Source organism: Pan troglodytes, chromosome 10 (assembly GCF_028858775.2).
Source record: "Pan troglodytes isolate AG18354 chromosome 10, NHGRI_mPanTro3-v2.0_pri, whole genome shotgun sequence".
NCBI classification, from domain to species: Eukaryota; Metazoa; Chordata; class Mammalia; order Primates; family Hominidae; genus Pan; species Pan troglodytes.
In genome coordinates, this window is record NC_072408.2 from 63,516,923 (window position 1) to 63,537,171 (window position 20,249).

General features: G+C 43.5%; 1 protein-coding gene across 8 annotated transcripts in view; it reads right to left on the reverse strand.

Annotated features, from left to right (window-relative positions):
- The window catches only part of RESF1 (retroelement silencing factor 1), a 33,623-nt gene extending 16,266 nt beyond the window's left edge, over positions 1 to 17,357 (reverse strand). For 3 of the 8 annotated variants that reach the window (XR_001708042.4, XM_016923687.4, XM_003313812.6), the window contains exons 1-3: positions 17,012 to 17,357; positions 15,632 to 15,726; positions 6,479 to 6,646 (exon numbers count right to left, since the gene is read on the reverse strand). The gene's annotated coding sequence lies outside the window, so the exon portion shown is untranslated. Of the gene's footprint in view, positions 1 to 6,478; positions 6,647 to 15,631; positions 15,727 to 16,602; positions 16,935 to 17,011 lie in introns of those variants that run through there. The other 5 variants (XM_063785792.1, XM_016923683.4, XM_016923684.4 and 2 more) reach the window with 5 other exon arrangements.
- Positions 17,358 to 20,249: the final 2,892 nt, after the last annotated feature.

Sequence of the window (20,249 nt, forward strand, 5' to 3'; positions counted from 1 at the left end):
CTACCCTGGAGACAGCAAGACCAACCCCTTCTCTTCCCTCCTCCTCCGCCTAGTTAAGATAAATGTGATGAGGATAAACACCTTTATGATGATCCATTTCCACTTAATGAATAGTAAATATATTCTCTTATGATTTTGGTTTTTTTTTGAGATGGAGTCTCGCTCTGTCACCCAGACTGGAGTGCAGTGGTGCGATCTCGGCTCACTGCAACCTCTGCCTCCTGGGTTCAAGCGATTCTCCTGTCTCAGCCTCCCGAGCAGCGGGGATTACAGGGTCCCACCACCATGCCAGTCTAATTTTGTATTTTTAGTAGAGACAGGGTTTCACCATGTTGGCCAGGCTGGTCTCGAACTCCTGACCTTGTGATCTGCCACACCCAATCCCTTATGATTTTCTTAATAAAATTTCCTTTTCTCAAGCTTATTGTAAGAATACAGCATATAATACATGTAACATACAAAATATGTGTTTATCAACTGTTTAATGTTACTGTTAAGGCTTCCACTGAACAGCATGCTATTGTTGATCAAGTTTTGGCGGAGTCAAAAGTTAAATGTGGATTTTTTTTACTGCACAAGAGTCAGTTATCCTAATTCCTATGTTATTCAATGGTCAACTATATTTAAATGGCAAAATTTTTGGTAAGTGCTTAATCCATTATGAATATCAGAAATGTAAATGAAAACCATAAGGTGGTAATACTATACACAATGGCTAGAATTTTTTCAACTCTCAATACCACATGTTGGCAAGAAAATGGAACAAATGGAACTCTCCTACAATGGTGATAGGAGTATATCATGATCCTTAAAGTAACTAACACTTTGGAAAGACGTATGGCATCATCTACCAAGGGTTAATAAATGCAAGCCCTGAGACCTAGAAGTTTCATTCCTAGGTATGTACCAAACAGAAATGCATAATTATAACACTGCCAGCAGCATTAGGTGCAGTAAGCAAAAACTGGAAACAAACAAAATAGAAATGTTTCATATTAATGAAACACTATAGTAACAAAAATAAAAAGGCTATATGCAACATGAATCTAACAAACACAAGACTGAGTGAAAAAGGCCAGAGATTAAAGAATAATCCATGATTCCATTTATATAAAGATTGAAACACGGACAAAACCAACCATCTAGGGACTGTAGTGGTACTTTTTACAAAGTGTGATGGAATAGCAATTGGTAGTTAAGTAGCATGAAGACTGCTTTTGACCAGGGTGGTGCTTACACACAAGTGTGTTCCCTACATAATCCACTGCATTATACACTTACCATTTGTACCCTTTCTTAGGTATGTTTTGATTTCATAAAGTTATTTTTTAAAGCTCTCTTATAATAGTAGATGCATACTATTAAGCATTTATCAAAACCCATAAGACCCATTGGATACAGAGTAAACTCTAATGTTAGTGATGGACTTTAATAATAACATATCAGTATGACTAATCCAAGTTGCTAATAGTGGAACCTTAGAGTTTTGGAGATGGGAGGTTCCTATAAAGCTCTTATATGGGAATGCTCTGTACTATAAGCTCAATTTTCTTTTTCTTTTTTTTTTTTCAGATGGAGTCTCGCTCTGTCGCCCAGGCTGGAGTGCAGTGGCACGATCTGCAACCTCCACCTCCCGGGTTCAAGCGATTCTCCTGCCTCAGCCTCCCGAGTAGCTGGGACTACAGGCGCGTGCCACCATGCCTGACTCATTTTTCATATTTTTGCTAGAGATGGGGTTTCACCATGTTGGCCAAGATGGTCTCAAACTCCTGACCTCATGATCTGTCTGCCTTGGCCTCCCAAAGTGCTGGGATTACAGGCATGAACCACCATGCCTGACCTCAATTTTCTTTAAACCTAAAACTCCTCTAGAAAATAAAGTCTATCCGTTAAAAAAAAAAAAAAAGGCAGCCACCACATGCTGACACTCATTTTACAACTCTCAGGTGTTAGGACTCTGTTCCTCACTACTTTGACTAGTCCACAAGGTTGGAAGCAGAATGGGTCACAGTGTTCACTGACAGAAGAAAAGCAGCACTTCTAAGGAGAATTAATGATGCTTCATAACTGCCCGTCCCCCTCACCGTCCCCTGGCTTTTACGTCAACTTGGAGGAGAGAGTCTCATGAACTGAATTGTACCCTCCCCAAAATTCATAAGTGAAAGCCCTGACCCTCAGTGTATTTGGAGATAGGGCCTTTAAGGAGATAATTGGTTAAGCGAGGTCATTAGAGTGGGGCTCTAATCCGACTAGTATCCCCCATAGGAAGAGGGACACCAGCGATGTCGGCCCACAGAGGAAGGACCACATTAGGACACAGCAAGAAGACAGTCACCTGCAAGCCACTGAGAGAGAAGCTTCAAGAGAACAGAAATCAAACATATTGACCCTGGACTTCTAGCCTCCGGAACTGGGAGAAATAAATTTCTCCACCCAGTCTGTGGCATTACTGTCATAGTAGCCCACGATAAGAAATACATACTTGGTCTCTGCCCATGATTCCAGACACGGGGCACCTAAAACTCTTGTAGATTGGGGTATACAATCTTTTGCACTAATACGTGGTCTTTGAACCCGGTTCCTGACACAGAGCTCCTGAGACCTTTGTAATCTCCTGAGTAACAGGAGTGTCTGGTAACATAGAGGTGACCGTAGGGTGGGGCACCTGGAGAGGGCATGGAAGCGCTCACATATGCATTCCCCCATGCATCTCTTCCACCTGGCTCTTCATCTAATAGCCTTTATAATAAGTAAACTGTTTCCCTGAGTTCTGTGAGCTCTAGCAAATTAATCAAATCCACGGAGGGAGTCTTGACAATCCCCTCTTTGTAACAGGTTGGTCAAAAGTACAGGTCGCAACCCAGGACCCAGGACTGGCGAAGTCAGGGGCAGTCTTGTGGGACTGAGTCCTCAACCTGTGGGATCTGAAGCTTTCTCCAGGTAGATGATGCCAACATGTAATTGAATTGTAGGATACCCAGTTGTTGTCAGCTGGAAAACAGTTTGCGGATGGGAAGAAATCCAAATACATTCTGGTGACCAGAGATGAAATGGTCAGTTGTGTGAAGAAGTTTTGGTTTTCCTATCTCAAACACAGCCCTAGCAATTAATACAGAGCATATGGGTAGGAAGGGAAACTATCTTTATGTTAATTTGGGGTTTTTTTCCTCCATCCCTCTCCTTTACTGGCATAGAAGAAAACTGAAAACTCGAAAAGCACTCCGGAGCGACCTAAATTGAAGTTTTTGGAAGATTGCCTACTAGCTACACAAATAGACTGTGAAAGAAAATACAATCGACCCTTGAACAACATAGGGATTACGACTTAGGGTGGCAGTAGAGTGGCAGATGCAGAAGAAACTCCAAGTGTAGCCAGACAAGGTAGTGTGTGGATGCAGTCCCAGATACTCAGGAGGCAGAGATGGGAGGACTGTTTGAGCCCAGATGTTTGAGGCTGTAATGTGCTATGACTGTACACTGCACTCCAGCCTGGGCAACAGAGAGTGACCTCATCTCTTAAAAAAAAAAAAAAGTCAAATCCATGTGTATGTGGATCCACATGGGTCAAACGCACATTGTTCAAGGGTCAGCTGCAGTCTCTAGGATGGCATAATCTACTTGTGGATATAATGTATTCTTAGAACTTTCAAGAATATATTCTAACACAGATTACCATAGACAAGTTTCCATGGTCCATCACCACCATTTCTCTGAGAAAATAAATTCTCGCCCCAAGATCTCTGCCAGCCTCCATCACTGATACTTTAATATAAAAAATACTTTTAAAAAGAATTTGTGCTTCCATGAAGTTACAAAAAATACAGTGAAAATATCGTTAAAGAAATTAAAAACAGAAAAAACAAAGAGAAATTAAAATGCTACATTAGAAAATACTCATTTATGCAAAATAAACCCCACTAAGGAATAAGAAAGGAATAAAAAGACGAGACATAAAAACAAAAAGTAAAACATTAGAGGTAAATGTAATTATATAAAAAATAACATTTTTATATAAACAATTCTGAGAATGTAGGAATAAACTTTCTCACACTTCTGACACCAGATGTGTGGGTGTCTCACCCCACATAACAAGCAATCAGTTCTGCAGTGTACACACCAGGTGGGTGTCCTCTAATTCATTTTAATTCCAAGACTACCTATATGAAGATAGTGTCAGATCTCATCAGTTTAGGGCTCAGTCCTGCAAGACTGCCCCCACTTTTTTTTTTTTTTTTTTTTGAGACGGAGTCTCACTCTGTCCCCCAGGCTGGAGTGCAGTGGCACCATCTTGGCTCACTGCGAGCTCCGCCTCCCAGGTTCACGCCATTCTCCTGCCTCAGCCTCCTGAGTAGCTGGAACTACCGGTGCCCACCACCACGCCTGGCTAATTTTTTGTATTTTTAGTAGAGACAGGGTTTCACCATGTTAGCCAGGATGGTCTCGATCTCCTGACCTCGTGATCCACCCACCTCGGCCTCCCAAAGTGCTGGGATTACAGGCGTGAGCCACTGCACCCAGCCGAGACTGCCCCCACTTCAGATGCCAACACCAAGTCCCAGGTTATTTTACCTGTGCTTCCGACTGACCAGCTGTAAACTGGGATTCCCATGTCCCACTCCTTTGGTTTGACGTGTTAGAGCAGCTCACAGAACTCAGGGAAACACTTTATCAGTTTATTATAAAGTACATTACCAAGGATTCAGATCAAGAGATGTAGAAGGCAAGGTCACATGAGAAGGGGCACAGCATTTCCATGCCCTCCCTGGGTACGCCACCCTCTAGGAACCTCCACCTGCTCAGCAACCTGAAAAGCCTTCTAAACTCTATCCTTTCCGGTTTTATGGAGGCTTCATTGCACAGGTCTGATTAATTAAACCATTGGCTATTGGTGATCAACTTAACCTCACCCCCTCCCTCTCAACCAGGTGCACCTTCAAAGGTGTAAGAAATGAATTCCTTTTCTTCATAAGGGCCCCTGTTTCAGTTATTCTGCTATAAGTAACAGAAAATGGACTAAGATAGACAATTGGTACCAGGAATTAGGGGTAGGGCTGAAAAGTCCCAACCCTTTAATCGGGCCTTGGTCTTTCAGGTGACCAGCCCTCCATTCTGAAACTAGGGGATGTCAGCCATAAGTCAACTCATTAGCATACAAAAAAGACATTTATCACTTTGGAGACTGCACGAATTTTAGGAGTGTATGCCTGAAAACAGGGATAAAGACCAGAGATATATTTCATAATATCACAATCCAAAAGACAGAGAATGTCAGTCTGGACTTTAAAAACTATCCAACTATATGTTATTGTTTCCAAGAGATATACCTTAGATCCAAAAACACAGACTGAAAGTAAAATGATGACACAAATAGCTACAAGAAAGCTGGAACGCAGGCCAGGCACAGTGGCTCACACCTATAATCCCAGAACTTTGGGAGGCCGAGGTGGGTGGATTACCTGAGATCAGGAATTCGAGACCAGCCTGACCAACCTGGTGAAACCCCGTCTCCACCAAATACAAAAAAGTAGCCAGGTATAGTGGTACATGCCTGTAATCCCTGCTACCTGGGAGGATGAGGCAGGAGAATCACTTGAATCTGGAAGGTGGAGGCTGCAGTGAGCTGAGATTGTGCCACTGCACTCCAGCCTGGGCAACAAGAGTGAAACTCCATCTCAAAAAAAGAAAGCAGGAATGCCTATACTAGTATCAGACAAAACAGACTAAGACAAAAAATGCTGATAAAGAGATGCATTTTATAATGATAAAAGGATCAACCCATCAAGGTAACAATTACAAACATATATGCACTGTTGTCTAAAACGAAGGTTCTTGAGGTAGAAATAATCTGATAAAGGCTTACTGGAGGCCAAATGTGAGGATCAATCTGGGAAGACATACCAACAGAGTTCAAAGTGTTCTGGAGTCCGCTACAAGTTGGAAGGCTTTTATATGAAATTATAGGAGAAGGGAGGGGGACTCCTAATACTCAAATTGTCTTTTTTCGTTGGAGGATACAATACTGAGGTTATAATCATTGGCTACTGATTGCAACATATAGGCTAAAATGTCTAAGTGCAAGAAAACTTGCATCAATAAAACCTGATTTACAAATAAAGCAGCACCCTTTTGAGTGTTAGGTTATGTATTAATCAGTATACCCATTTGAGGAATGTGTAAGATTCTTTACTCAAGGACAGGATGTCACCATCTTGTATCACAATACCTCCCCAAAGCAAGTTAATCTGGAAGCTTGTTTACTTAAAACTGTCAAATGTGGTATGTAGGTTATTAACACCTAAAAGCGCATCAAAATACAAGAAGCAAAAACCACAATTCACCAATAAGAGTGGAAGACTTCAATTCCCTACTTTCAATAATGAATAGAACAAATAGGTGGAAAATCAACAAGGAAGTAGATGTCTTAAATTCCCACCCACATTCCCTTCCAGTGAGGGTGAAAGAAAAAGGTCCAGAGTACCTCAACATGTAGGTGGGTGACTAACTGTCCATTAGTAGACTTCTAGGTATAATTCTGCTTCTCTTCTTTTGCAGATTACTATGGATTGAATCCAATAGTCCAAGTATTCTTGAAGTTGTGAATTGCAAAAATTAATTTGTGAATCAGGAAATAATTAGAAGTAAACAGCTGCAAGAAAGCATAAAGATAATTATGGATGTGGACTTTCATATTAAAGATCGCACTAAGATTAACAATATCTGTGAAATTTAAAAAATATTCTATATCCACACAATGCAAATAACTGAAAAGTTGTCAACCCAGCAGCTTCCTTTATTTGTAAATTGGGCTTACTACAGAAAATTATAAAGCAAAAAATAATCTAAAATTATACCTATAGGAAATAACCATATTACTATCCATGTTAAACACACATGCACAAGCACACATACACATGAATAGAAAGAAGTATAAGAAAATAGACCTAGGCTGGGCACAGTGGCTCACAACTGTAATCCCAGAACTTTGGGAGGCCAAGGCAGGCAGATCACTTGAGCTCAGAAGTTGAAGACTAACCTGGGCAGCATTGTGGTAGCACACACCTGTATTCTCAGCTACTTGGGGGGCTGAGGCATTGGATGAACCCAGGAGGTTGAGGCAGTGGTGAGCGGAAATCATGCCACTGCACTCCAGACTGTGCGACAGAGAAAGACTCCGTCTCAAAAACAAAAGAAAACCAAACAAACCAGAAAATGAACCTAATATTGTGAATATGGCATGGTGGCCAGATAAAACAGCAAGAAATAGAATATGGAAGTATAAACTGAGCCACAGCAAGAATTTTGGTTTATTTTTTTTGAGACAGGGTCTCACTATGTCACCCAGGCTAGAGTGTAGTGGCACGATCTCAGCTCACTGCAACTCCACCTCCTGGGCTCAAGCAATTCTCTCACCACAGCTTCCCAAGCAGCTGGGACTACAGGTGAATGCCACCATGTGGCTAATTTTTTTAATGTTTTGTAGAGATGAGGTTTCTCCATGTTGCCTAGGCTGGTCTTGAACTCCTGATGCTCAAGCCATCTCAGCCTAAGAATTGTTTTATACACAGGGGTTACCACTGGCCAGGTGTGGTGGCTCACACCTATAATCTCAGCATGCTGAGAGGCTGAGGCAGAGTCCAGCAGTTCAAAACCAGCATGGGCAACACAGTAAGACCCAGTCTCTACAAAAAAATAAAAATAAAAATAGAAACACTAGCTAGGCGTGGTGGTACACGCCTATATTCCCAGCTACTTGGGAGGCTGAGATGGAAGGATCACTTGAGCATGGGAAGTCGAGAGTGCAGTGGGCTATGGTAGTGCCACTGTACTACAGCCTGGATGACACAGCAAGATCTGTCTCAAAAAAGGGAAAGAAAAGTGGGTTGACAATTTATTAAAGGTAAGTGGAACATCATCAGAGTGAATCAAAGTACTATTAACAGCCAATACGACAGGCATAAAAGTCTTTCAGGCCAACCCAAAAGACACATGCATGTAGATAATGTCTAGCAGGTTTCAGTATTTGCTAAATAAACAAACATTATCTGAACACCACATTAAAGAGAAGTCCTAATGTAAACTTATAGATGGGAAAAAGTCCTGACCACTTCTGTTTCCTTTTCTATCTATGCCAACCACAGACATAGCATGATTTCATCTGTAAGCATTTCAGTACCTAAAAGACATAGGACTTAAGAAATAAATAATATACATTAAAATACTATTCTTATACCTAAAATATATAAATTCGCTCTGGTATTTTAAATTGAAAATTTCCCTTATGGCTTTTTAAGTTCCACTTCTTATGTTCCACACAGGAAAGTTTATTTGAAGAGTATCCACTGATACGGTTAAATTGAGTAAAGTCTATTTTTCATTGAAAACCTGATTTGCAATATAAGCATTCGAAAAATTAGAGATACCTGTAGAAAGTTAACAAACCACCAATACTAACAATTCAGTGTAAAAAGCCACTTTTCAGGAATTCCAAATGTAACACAATTTATTCAACCTGTACTAGCTCTGGCTTTCTGTCACCTTAGTCACAGAAAAAATTAGCCTATTAGTCCTTAAATAGGCTTTCTAGAATCCATTTTTCTAAGCCCAGATGGTCCTGGACCACAATACAATGGTATAACTTAATAATTTTGACTTTACAATGATGCAAAAGTGATACAGGCATTCAGCAGAAATTGTACTTTGAATTTTGATCTTTTCCCGGGCCTGTGATAGGCAGTATGATATTCTTCCACGCTGGGTGGTGGCAGCAAGCCATAGCACCCAGTCAGCCACGTGATCATGAGCATTAACAATCAATGAAAAAAACACACACACACAAAAAAACAAAAACCCCCCCGGCGGAGGCAGGCTGGTGGTGGGGGGGGGGGGGGCGGGGGGCGGGCGTGCAGGGCTGCCCCTCCCACGGCACGTTAAAAAAAAACAAAAAACCAATCAATGGTGTATTGTGTTAGCTAAGTTTTTTGGATGTTGTGTTTTCCCATCCCATCATGTCTATAAAACCCCATTTTTGACTTACATTTTCTACTTAATACAGGTTATCGAAATGTAACTCCATCGTAAGCTGAGGTACATCTGTACTACTATAAACAACTAACATTTGAAAATGCGTATGTAAAGAACTATGTGGAATGCTTCATATACTTTTATCTCATTTAAATATCACAACAAATTAACAAAGACTCGCAATACTCCCTCTTGCAGCACAGTGGTTAGAAGGGGCAGAACAGTTCTCTATGCTTCTGTAACTGCAGTCAGCAAAAGGCCAAATGGATTCATATATTACTAAGTCCAACAGCAAAATCAAGATCAGTATCCCCAGCCCCACAGGATGACACCAAGCCAGATGAGAACACCAAACTGTGGCCATTTTATAGCCAGCAAGTATACCCCGCAAGGTGGTAAAGTCCTATGCACAACTGAAACCAAGGAGGCAGATGAGAAACTGCTTTGTGACTGTTTCTCACAGGGCTGCTTTTCTCTCACTTTGTTCTTGGAGGACCTGCAGGGTTGTCCTGCCAGAATATGGGTCAGCCTGTGATTAAGCCTAAGCTTTGCCTCCATGGTCTATGAGAAGAGCAAGTCATCAGGGCACCACGGTGAAGCTGTTCACCTACAACTCTGCCTTCCCATCTTTCATGTATCCAGCTACAAACTCTATTCGGAACCACAGGCCATCCAATCAGATATCCTAATCCATTGTACTTTGTCTTAGGCAACACCGGATTAAAAAGTGCCTGCAATTGTGATTCCCAGCAGGATGATCACACCTATTGTGGAGGACATACCAAACGTTCCCCATGCAGAGCCAAGTCAGCTAAATATATCCCAACTACCAAGCTTCACCAGTGAGAGCCACAGGGCTTTCTCCCTAAAAAAGGGAGAAATAAATTGCTCTACTTTTTCTGACTCGTTAACACAGGTACAGCATGAAGTGCTGGCAATCACACATCTTGACTGGCCAGCAGGAAGTTCAGACCAATCCAACAGACTATCATCATTCAGGCTAGAATACTGACACTAGCCTGTTGTGCCTTTAGAGCAGAGAAGCCAGAGACAAATTTTAGACCATGTTTTCTATTTGTATTATTCCCTAAAATGGGAATTAAAGACAACAGAGAACACATGAAGCGGAAGCCAGTTACCCTACCAGAATTCTGCCAAGTAATTCATTTTGGAGCCCTCTGGATACCCAACTCAAGGAAACATCTACTAAATCAAGCTTGTCCAATCCGCGGCCCATGGGCAGCATGCAGCCCAAGACGGCTTTGAATGAGGCCCAACACTAATTCATAAACATGATTAAAACATTATGAGATTTTTTTTTTGCAATTTTTTTTTAAGCTCATTAGCTATTGTTAGTGTTAGTGTATTTTATGTGTGGCCCAAGACAATTCTTCTTCCAAAGTGGCCTAGGGAAGCCAAAAGATTGGACACACCGTGTACTAGAGGTCTGGTGATCTTAAATATCTGAAAAGCGCTGACAAGCACCCCCAAGTATACATGACACATCAGTGTGTGGCAGGCAGGTACAAACCATATTAAGACAACACTGTGTTGAGGTAAAAACTGTATTTGAAGTATCACTCCTTTTTTTTTTTTTTTTTTGAGACGAAGTCTCGCTCTGTCACCAGGCTAGAGTGCAGTGGCGTGATCTTGGCTCACTGCAACCTCCACCTCCTGAGCTTAAGCGATTCTCCTGCCTCAGCCTCCCCAGCAGCTGGGATTTCAGGCACACGCCACCACGCCCAGCTAATTTTTGTATTTTTAGTAGAGATGGCTTTTCACCATGTTGGCCAGAAGTATCGCTTCTTCATCGCTCCTATTATGAGTGAGTCAATTTTCTGCCACTGGAGATAGACAAAATGCCTTCAGTGGAACAGAAGAGTTCCTCTAAACCATGCAGTTGAGGGTAGTTGTCCAGGTTCTTGGCGTCTTGAACAAAGAACTGAACAAACCACACAAGCAAGGCAGCCAAAGCAGAGACTTATTTTAAAGGACAGCACACTCCACAGGGTGGGAGCGGGGGCAGCAGTGGCTCAAGACAGTCAAGTTACATAATTTTCTGCAGTTTAAATACTCTCTAGAGGTTTACCATGGATTCACGTTATGTAAATGAAGTAGTGGCCAGCCACTAGCCTGATTGGTTGTGGGAGGGGACCAATCAGAGGTACTTTCATTTTCTGACTGCCACTCAGCAACTTTGACACAGAAAAACGAGGGGTTGAAAAGGGAGTAGCCGGCAGGGAGCAGTGGCTCACGCCTGTAATTCCAGCACTTTGGGAGGCAGAGGCACGCTGATCACTTGAGGTCAGAAGTTCGAGACCAGCCTGGCCAACATGGTGAAACCTCGCCTCTACCAAAAATACAAAAATTACCGCGGTGTGGTGGCAAGTGTCTGTAATCCTAGCTACTTTGGAGGCTGAGGCAGAAGAATCGGAAGCGGAGGTTACAGTGAGCCAAGATCACACCACCGCACTCCATCCTGGGCAACACTGTGAGATTCAGTCTTAAAAACAAAAAACAAAAAAACAATACGACAAAACTACAATAAACAAGACCATATAGTACTGACACAGGACAGGCATTGATCAATGGAATAGAAACCTAGAACCCAGGAGTAAACCCTCACATTTATGGTCCCTAGTAAGGAAGGATCAGAATCCAGGATATGTTAAAAACTTACAACCTGACAATCCAAAGACAACACAAATTTAAGGCCAAAAGTTTTGAATAGATACTTCTCCAAAGAAATCAATATGCACATAAAAAGATGCTAAACATCACTAATCATCAGGTAAATGCAAATCACAACCACAATGAGCTACCACTTCAGGCTCACTTCTATGGCTATAAAAGTTAAGTGTCTATGGATGTAGACCAACCATCTCTCAAACATTGCTGTATAAAATTGTGCATGTCTATTCACAATAGCAAAGACCCAGAATCAACCTAAATGCCCATCAACGATAAACTGCATAAAGAAAACAGTACACATACACTAGGGAATACTATGCAGCCATAAAAAAGAATGAGATCATGTCCTTTGCAGGAGCTTGGAGCTAGAGGACATTATCCTTAGCAAACTAACACAGGAAACCAAATATTGCATGCTTTCACACATAAGTGGGAGCTAAATGATGAGAACACATGGACATGTAGAGGGGCTCAACACACTGGGGCCTATAGGCAGGCAAAGCATGGGAGGAGGGAGAGGATTCGAAAAAAACAACTAATTGGGTACTAGGCTTAATACCTGGGTGATTAAATAATCTGTTCCACAAACCCCCATGACACAACTTTGCCTACACACGTACCCCCAAACATAAAACAAAAGTTAAATAAAAAATAAAGTGGTAAATCCACTTTGGATAATAGCCTGGCAGTTCCTCAAAATGTTAAACAGTTATCATAACTAAGGAATTCCACTCCTAGGTATTTACCCAAAAGAAATAAAAACACACATCTACATAAACACTATGAATGATCATAGCTGCACTATTCACAGCAGTCAAAGAGTGAAAACGTGTCAAACGTCTGTTAACTGATGGAAGAATAAGCAGAAGTGGCATATCCATACAACGGAATATCTGGTAATAAAAACGAATGAAGTAACATACATGTGTTAACATAAATGAGCCTTGAAAACATGCTGGATGAAAAATATTATGACTTCAATTATATGAAGTGTTCAGAATATGCAAACCTACAGAAGCAGATTAATGGTTACCTAGGGAAAGGTGCGTTGGAGAAAATGGGGAGTTACCACTATTGAGTATGGAGATATTTTGGGGGTAATAAAATATTCTTAAATTGACAGTGGTGATGGGTGCACAACTCTGAATATACTAAAAACCACTGAAACTGTACACTGGGTGTAAATGGGTGAATAAATGGCTTATGAATTTTATCTCTAACTATAGTTACAAAAGGCATGCTCTGAACAACTTGAAGCTGCTTGCATCTGGAGATGTCAGGGCTGCCCAATGGAGGGATGGTCTGCCTGAAAACCAAAGCAGAGGACAGCAGAGATCAAAGATACAGTGTCCCAAATCTTTAAAACTCTCTTTTGGATTTAGATCCTGGATCCATCAAAACCCAAAGGTTGCGCTCCATGAACTTTTTTTTTTTTTTTTTTTTTTTTGAGACAGTCTCGCTCTGTCGTCCAGGCTGGAGTGCAGTGGTGTGATCTCAGCTCACTGCAACCTCCCCTCCCGGGTTCAAGCAATTCTCCTGTCTCAGCCTCCTGAGTTAGCTGGGACTACAGGCGCATGCCACCACACCTGGCTAATTTTGGGGTTTCACCTGTTAGCCAGGGTGGTCTCGATTTCCTGACCTCATGATCCACCTGCCTTGGCCTCCCAAAGTGCTGGGATTACAGGCGTGAGCCACTGCGAAGCTCGTGGACTTTATTTTCTAAGACAGAGTCTCACTCTGTCACCCGAGCTAGGGTACAGTGGCGCGATCTCAGCTCACTGCAACCTCTGCCTCTCGGATAGCTGGGATTTCAGGCATGTGCCACCACGCCTGGCTAATTTTTTGTACTTTTAGTAGAGATGGAGCTTCACCATGTTGGCCAGGCTGGTCTCCAACTCCTGACCTCAGGTGATCTGCCCACCTTGGCCTCCCAAAGTGCTGGGATTACAGGCATGAGCCACCGCACCCGACCCTGATCCATGAACTTTAAAAGTATGTCATCTAATGAATTCTCCTTTGGGGCTTGAAAAATAATAATCACCTTATGGTTTCTGTTTCTTAAAACTTCACTGGACAATACAATTTCTTTTAATACACTTTGTCATTTTAATCACCTTATTTACAAATGAAACCTTGTAATTTGATACATCAAGAGAATCTTGTTACTGTCATTAAATCTTTGCGATCATGAAAACCAGGAGCATAAAATGTATAGTTCCAATCTCACTTGAGATATTTACCTCAACAGCCTCCAACTTTGCTCTTCACTCACAAGTACACTTAAGGTATTAGGAGTAGTGTAAGTATTGCATAGTTGCCACCCAACAAAGCATTTAGAATTCCTCAAGGTCCAAGATTCTTTCTTCACAATCTTCTTCCAAAGTGAATGTTAACTTGCGTATCTATACCCAGGGTTAGTCAACTGTTATCCTGGACTTATCTCAAAATGAATACACTCCCTGTCTGTTTTACATAATAGAGTGTGCCTCTAATGGGGGAGGGAGGGAGGCCTGATTAGATTCTTGAATTCTTGAAATTCACCTGCATAAACGCTTTTTTTTTTTTTTTTTTTTAAAGACAGAATCTTGCTCTGTTACCCAGGCTGCAGTACGACGGGGTGACCTCAGGTCACTGCAACCTCCACCTCCCGGGTTCAGCCACTTGAGTAGCTAGGATTACAGGCATGTGCCACCACGCCCGACTAATTTTTGTATTATTAGTAGAGATGGGGTTTTGCCATGTTGGCCAACTTGAGGCCAGGGCTGGTCTCGAACTCCTGGCCTCAAGTGATCTGCCTGCCCCAGCCTCTTAAAGTGCTGGCATTATAGGCGTGAGCCACCACACCTGGCCTACAAATACGTTTTAAGCAACATTAAATCAATTCCCTAAGCATTTGAGCTCCAATTATATCCAAGACACTGATAATCTAGGAGGGAAGAGAGATTCCTGTACAATCACAGAGATAATGTAGAACGACAAAGCTTTGGGGCAAGTTTGTCCTGCCTAGGAATTTGGAGGCATTTTTTATTTCAAACAAGCCTGCAGGTAAATCCAGATGTGGACCAGTAGTGACGGGTACTTCCTAACAAAACAAGACCTACAAAAAAGAGAATCAAAGAGGATCTACAGTGATGGGTTTAATCAATAAAAAGCTCATAAATTTAGAGCTTAAATGAACCAGCTGAATTTCTGCTAAGACAGCATTACATGTCCCAGGCCACAAAATCTATTTCCTCTAACATGACAATAGCTAACATTTATTGGGCACTTACCATGCATCAGGAGCTGTTTAACTGTGATATGCATGAAACTCATGTAACTCTACCATAACAATCCTATGACATTAGTGCTTGTCCCCATTTTATAGATGAGAGAACAGGCAGAGGTTTATTTTCCAGGGTTGGCTGAGTGCTACAGCCAAGATCTGAACCAAAGCAGTGTGGTTACAGGGCCCATGGTCTTAATCATTAGGTGAGACTTCCTAACACACTTTGTGGTTACAGATGAAAGCCCTGGACATGACCACTTTGGCTGCACCGGAAGCATCCTTCCAGAGTGGTGCTCTGTGCCACATTCCCCTATGTGCCACCAGCAGTAATAAAATATAATAAAAACAATCAAATAAACACAGCACAGACAGAAGCAGACCTCTGCCCAGGTAACTTCCACCACAATTCCCTTACCAAAGACTTCTTTCCTTATTTTGCTAAGATTAACAACTGATTTTTCAGTACTATGCCAACAACATTTCTTCTCAAGCTTTGCTGTCAATTCCATTGTGACCCACAGTTTAATTTAAAACCAATGTTGATTCACTGAGCTAGTAATTTTATTCGGTAGTAGGTGAATTACTCCATAGTTGAGTGTGAATAACCGCCTGGTTAAATCAGGGCGGGTTTCTTAGAGGTGATACACTTACCGTTGAGCACAACTTTACTCTTTAATTATCGTGTACATTCCCATTTCCCTCCAAACACCTCAGTCCCTCTCCACACAGTGTTTACTTCTTTGGTCCTAGGGACAGCAAGAAACATTTTATAATAAAAGAGCACATGCTAATGTGTTTACTAGATATGACACTGCTGTGCAAAACTGTTCTTTTATGGCTGCACTGAAAGCATGCTAAGTTTACTGAATTCTTATTAAGTGTCCTAAGTAACAGAAATAGAAACTAGGTCTGGCCTGAAAATACCACTCACTTAAGTTAGAATTTATGTGCGCTCCTCTAGGTCCGCTATTGTAGTATCACTGCAAAACAATAATACTTTATCTCTGCACTTGTCTTTATTGCATTAATATTAAATAGAAAAAAATCCGACTGCACAGGGGAAAAAACCTAAAACCTTAACATGCATGAACATTAACAGTGACTGAAACATGATTAAAGCTAACACATTTAGCAGAAAAACGCAATCCCCAAACAAGCTCTGCGGCCCGCCTACTGAAATGCACCCGCCCGCCACTTAATGAAAATGCGCCTCAAGCTCATACACATCCTTATGTTAAGACAGTATGCACTCGATGTACTACAAATAAATTGTTTTCACGGAAATGATTCCCCGAAAGTTTGCTGCTAAACTCAGGACCCTAAGGACGTTTGCTTAGGGAATCCGTGTCCCTCGAGAACACCTAAGATGGGTATGCGTTTGTGCATTTAAAAATGCCTCAAGGAACTAACTATTGCTGAGGAACAGAAACCATCGCCGGCGCAGAAGCGTTCGCGGACCACTTGGAGATAGATGCCAGTACAGCAATTCTGTTCCAGGAGGCTTCGGCTTAAGAGGGCCGGGGAGGAGGAGAACCCTCGGGAAATAGCAAAAAAAAAAAGATTTTTCTTTTTCACTCCAGCGACAGGAAAGCCTTAAAAACATAAGCAGCTCTCATACCCACCCGCCTCACCAGCCGCGCCTCGCAGTTCGACAAAATGCGTCCTAGCCTTCGCCACTCGCGACCTCTACCGCGCAGAGCCAGGCAATGAGGGAAAACAGCCAGCGAGGCCCGCCCTCCGGTGCAAGGCTCGGCATCCGCGGAGGCCCAGGGCCGGCCCCGGTGCGGCGGGCAGAAGCAAGCGCGGCTGCCCGGCCCAGCTCCGGTGGGCGGACGGCGGGACGCGCGAGCCGGCGGGGCCCGAGGCCCGGGTTCCGGGGCCGCCCGCGACTGCGTCTTTGCCGCAGAACAAAAGCGCTCTGCGCCGCGCGCAGGCCCGGACCGCGAGCGCCTCTGGCTCCCGGCTCCCGGCCCCCGCCCCGCCCGGACCCCGGAAGGCAGAGGGACCTCGGGGTGCTCGTCTCACACTTACCGACAAAGGGAAGAGGACCACCCCAGCAAGCAGGGAGAAAACCGGCGGCCTCCCGGGCCCCAGAGTTTAAGTCAAGTGGGGTCCGCCTCCAGGGGCGGGTCGAGGAGCCAGGCCCAGGATCCAGGAACAGCTAGGCTCCGCCTCACGCCCGAGGCGGTGGCTGCGAGGGCCGCGCCGCCGCGGTCCTAGTGCCACCAGAGAAGCCGCGGACCCGGCCCGCAGATAACACCCAGGCTTGCAGAGCGCTTTCATCTGCCCGACGCGGAAATATCCTGCAGCGATCTTCTACCTTCAACGTGCATCCGCAGCACCCAGAGGGCATGTTAAAGAGAGATTGAGAACCACCAGCAAAACTGCTGATTCAGTAGGTTTGGGGTGGGGCTGAAAAATGTGCATTTCTAACAAGTTCATGAGACCGACTGTTGCTGCTGGCCTCAGGACCAATTTTTTCTATAAAGCGCATGGAAGTCAGAGTGCACCCAAGAGATTGTTAACCCTTAAAAAACAGAAAGAAAAAAAAAGAAATCAACAAGTTAGAGGCAAATAAGTGTGAAAGAAAGTGGATAGTCTATTTGGGGATTCTGAAAGTCCCTGAGGAAAGTTGACTTTGGAGACCAGATCACGAAGCACGACCTCTTAATTGCCGACCTTTTGTTATAGATTAACTCCCTTATTTTCTTATTCCCAGCTCAGACCAGATGGCATCTGAGATAAAATACGCCTTGAATAAGATAAATGACCGCTTGACTATTACATCCTTAATGTGGAATGTTAAATAGACCCTTCCCAAAAAGAAACACTGCCTTGAACCAATCAAATTGCTATGCGTTAACCTTCTATGGAAAATGTTGACATCCTGTTAAGCTTCCCAGACCCTGCCTGTGTAAACGACCCTCAAACTTCTCCCTTTCGAAGCACTGACCCCCATCTTTTGGAGTCTGTGTCCTACCAGGTCGCCATCCTCAAACTTTGCACTCAAATAAACCAATATTTAATCATATTGCCCGAATCTCATTATTAAGGTTTACGTAAGCGTTTACTTAGTAATGAAGGTTGCAACCAGGATGGCAAATCAGAGATTGTGCCACTGGAGAGGGGCAAGGGAGCTTATGTTTATAGGAATTTATTTGTTACATAAATTGTCAGATTACTTCATTGGTGAATTAAACGAAGAAGTCTTTAGTCATTACTAGAAGGGTGCGTTTGCGTCTGTCAGAAACAAAACAAAAAAACTACATACAGAATATTCTTTCTTTTTGGGGGGGGGGGACGGAGTCACGCTCTGTCGCCCAGGGTGGAGTGCAGTGGCGCGATCTCGGCTCACTGCAAGCTCCACCTCCCAGATTCACGCCATTCTCCTGCCTCAGCCTCCCAAGTAGCTGGGACTACAGGCGCCCGCCACCATGCCCGGCTAATTTTTTGTATTTTAGTAGAGACGGGGTTTCACCATGTTAGCCAGGATCGTCTCGATCTCCTGACCTCTTGATCCGCCCGCCTTAGCCTCCCAAAGTGCTGGGATTACAGGCATGAGCCACCGCGCCCGGCCAGAATATTCTTAAAGATTGGGGGTGGCCAGGTGTGGTGGCTCAGGCCTGTAATCCCAGCACTTTGTGTCACGCGCGTCCGTGTGAAGAGACCACCAAACAAGCTTTGCGTGAGCAACAAGACTGTTTATTTCACCTGGGTGCAGGCGGGCTGAGTCCGAAAAGAGAGTCAGCAAAGGGTGGTGGGATTATCTTTAATTCTTATAGGTTTTGGGAGAGGCTCCGCGGAGCAATGTTTTGCGGGCAGGGGGTGGATCTCACAAAGTACATTCTCAAGGGTGGGGAGAATTACAAAGAACCTTCTTAAGGGTGGGGGAGATTACAAAGAACCTTCTTAAGGGTGGGGGAGATTACAAAATACATTGATCTGTTGGGATGGGGCAGAAACAAATCACAATGGTGGAATGTCATCAGTTAAGGCTATTTTCGCTTCTTTTGTGGATCTTCAGTTGCTTCAGGCCATCTGGATGTATACGAGCAGGTCACAGGGGATATGATGGCTTAGCTTGGGCTCAGAGGCCTGACAGTTTGGGAGGCTGAGGTGGGTGAATCACTTGAAATCAGGAGTTTGAGACCAACGTGACCAACATGGTGAAACCCTGTTTCTACTAAAAATATAAAAATTAGCCAGGCCTGGTTGTGGGCACCTGTAATTCTCAGCTACTCGGGAGGCTGAGGCGGGAGAATTGCTTAAACCCAGGAAGCAGAGGTTGCAGTGAGCCGAGATCATGCCACTGCACTCCAGCGTGGGCCACAGAGAGAGTCTGTCTCATGAAACAAAACAAACAAAAAAAGATTGGGGATCAGGCGTGGTGGCTTATGCTTGTAATCCCAGCACTTTGGGGAGGATCACTTGAGGCCAGGAGTTCGAGAGAGCAGCCTTGCCAACATGGTGAACCCAATCTCTACAAAAAATATACAAAAAACAAAAAAAAATTAGCCAGGAGTGGTGGCATGCACCTGTAGTCCCAGCTACTTGGGAGGCTGAGATGGGGGGATCACTTGAGCTTGGGAGGCAGAGGTTGCAGTGAGCCAAGATTGAGCCACTGAACTCCGGCCTGGGTGACAGAGTAAGAGCCTGTCTCGGAAAATAATAATAATAATAATAATAATAATAATAATAATAATATTGAGACCAGCTTTCTTGGGTTGTGTGTTGTTGCAAAAACGGTTGTGTTAGATATGAATTCTAAATTTCTCTTCAAAGAATCGATATGTCAGTATGGTCAATTCTTTGCCTTCTACTTTTAAACTTAACTTCCTCGTAAAGCAACCTGTTTCCATCACCTGCTCCACCCTGACTCATTTCAATCACCTGCTCCACCCTGACTCATTCCGATTACCAGCTCCACCCTGACTCATTCCGATTTCCTGCCCCGCCTTAACCATTTTTCCTGCCAAACCGCCCACCCCATCACTCTCTTTAAATTAGCCAGTCAGAATTAGTTTAGCCTGTGCGGTCTAACCCTAGCCAACAGGGGAAGGACACAGCAGCAGAGGCCACGTGCATCAGGAATAAGAACCCCTTCCCCTCCCTTGCCCAGGTGTGAGCTCACCATTGCTCCATCTGTGAGGGCGCACCCGTCTATAGAAGTACATTGCCGCCGGGCGCGGTGGGTCACGCCTGTAATCCCAGTACTTTGGGAGGCCGAGGCAGGCGGATCATGAGCTCAGGAGATCAAGACCATCATGGC